This window comes from Octodon degus, unplaced genomic scaffold, assembly GCF_000260255.1.
Source record: "Octodon degus isolate 3935 unplaced genomic scaffold, OctDeg1.0 scaffold00738, whole genome shotgun sequence".
Classification (NCBI taxonomy): domain Eukaryota; kingdom Metazoa; phylum Chordata; class Mammalia; order Rodentia; family Octodontidae; genus Octodon; species Octodon degus.
In genome coordinates this window covers 33389-35928 of record NW_004525314.1, presented here as the reverse complement: position 1 = coordinate 35928, position 2540 = coordinate 33389, and positions in this window count along the sequence as shown.

Genomic DNA, 2540 nt, shown 5'->3' with positions numbered 1-2540 from the left:
GGCAGAAATTTCTACTCGGCGGGAGGGTTGGGGCAGGTAAGGTGGAGTGGTGGGGGGCGGCCCGAGGGGATGGGAGAGTGTCCGGCCCATGCTGTGCCTCGGCTGGCACTGGTCCCACCGGCGCAGGGTAGCAGAAAGCTCTCCACACACTCACCGGACCTGGGCTAGGACTGGGTCTGGGGGTTCCTGGAAGTCGGCAGAAATTCCTACTGGGCGGGATGCCGGGGGAGGTACGGCGGATGGTGGGGGGCAGCCTGAGATGATGGGAGAGGGTCCGGCCCACACTGCGCCTGGGCTGGGACTGGTCCCGCTGGCTCAGCGTTGCAGGAAGTTCCCCACACACTCACCAGACCTGGGCTAGGACTGGGTCTGGGTGTTCCCGGAAGTCGGCAGAAATTCCTACTGGGTAGGAGACATGGGGGACGTACGGCGGAGTGGTGGGGGGTGCCCCGCGGTGGTGGGAGAGGCTCCGGCCCACGCTGCGCCTGGGCTTGGACTGGTACCGCTGGCGCAGGGCAGCAGGAAGCTCTCCACACACTCACCGGCCGTGGGCTAGGACTGGGTTTGGGGGTTCCTGGAAGTCGGCAGAAATTCCTCCTGGGCGGGAGGGGTGGGGAGGTACGGTGGAGTGGTGGGGGGTGGCCTGAGGGGGTGGGAGAGGGTCTGGCCCACGCTGCGCCTGGGCTGGGACTGGTCCCGCCGGCGCAGGGTAGAAGGACCTCTCCACACACTCACTGGACCTGGGCTAGGACTGGGTCTGGGGGTCTGTTCGTGGATTCTTTGTCTACCCCTATGTTTTCAAGAGTCCTTCCTATTTTCTCTTCCAAGAGACTGAGTGTTTCTATTTTAATATTTAGATCTTTAATCCATTTTGACTTTAGTTTAGTGCATGGTGATAGAACTGGGTACAGTTTTTGTTTTTGGCATGTAGAGAGCCAGTTTTTTCAGCACCATTTGTTAAAGAGGCTATCTTTCTTCCAGTAAGTGTGTTTTGCCTCTTTAGATGATCAGGTGACTAAGTGTGTTTGTAGAGGCTTTTGCATTTTCTAATCCATTCTGTTCCTTCCTCAGGCCTATTTTGTTGCTGGTGTCATGCTGATTTTGTCACAGTAGCTGTGTACTCTAATTTCAAGTTATGAATTGTAATGCCTACTACCTTGTCTTTGTTTCCCAGGATTGCCCTGGCTATTATAGGATTTTTCTCGTTCCAAATAAATTTTAAGAAAGATTTCTCTATGTCTGTGACGTATGTTGGTGGTAGTTTGATAAAGAGTGTATTAAATTGGTACAGCAATTTTGGGATTATGGTCATCTTCACAATGGTGGTTCTTGCTATACAGGAGCAAGCAATAACTTTCCTTTTATGAAACCCTCTACAATCTCTTTTTTAAGAGTACTGTAATTTTCCTTGAAAAGATCTTTTATTTCTTTATTAGATGAATTCCAAGTTATTTCACTTTGCATGGTGCCATTTTAAAAGTTATTGTTTGTCTAATTTCACTTTCAGTGTGTTTGTTATCTGTGTAAAGGAATGCTATTGATGTTTAGGTGTTGACTTTGTATCCTTCTATGCTAATAAATTGATGAATCAATTCTAGTACCTGTTTGGTGCAGTTTTTTGGGCCTTCCAAGTAAAGTATCATGTCACCTGCAAATAATGATAATTTAACTTCTTCTTTAACCATTCTTCTTTCTTTTAATGGCCTAGGTAATGATTCCAGAACTATATTGAATAGGAGTGGTGATAGAGGACATCCTTGTCTTGTACCAGATCTAAGAGTAAAAGTTTTCAGTTTTTCCAGATTTAGGAGTATGTTAGCTATTGTGTTGGCATAGATGGCTTTTATCAGATTGAGGTAGAAGCTTTCTATTTCAATTGTAATTATGACTTTGAAAATGAATGAATTTTGGACCTTGTTAAAGTCTTTTCTGTAACAATTGAGATGGTAATGTGCTTTTTAGATTTTCCTGTATTGATAAAGTATATTACATTTATAGATTTGTGTATTTTGAAAAACCCTTGCATCCCTGGCATGAATCCTATCTGGTCATGATGTTTAATCTTCTTGATGATTTGCTGTAGTCTATTTGCTAGGATTTTATTGAGGATTTTTGCCTCTATGCTTATGAGGGAGATTGACCTATAATTATCTTTATTTAGTTTTTTTTTTCTGGAACCAGGGATTGAACTCAGGCACTTGCGCTTTTCAGGGAAGTGCTTATTCTACTGAGCCATCTCCCCAGCCCCTGTAGTTCTCTTTTATACTTGCATATTTCCCTAGTTTATGTATCAGTATAATGCTTGTTTCTAGGAATGAATTTTGGAGGACTTCTATCTTTTAAATTTCATTGAAGAGTTTGAGGACTATTGGGATTATATCTTCCATAAATTCCTTGTAGACTTCATCTGTGAATCCATCAGGGCTTGGACTTTTCTTAGTAGGCTTTTTACTACATTTTGTGTTTCATTGGCTGTTACTTGGTTATTGAGAGTTCTTATATGTTCTTGATTCAGTTTTGTTAATTTGTACCTTTGTAGG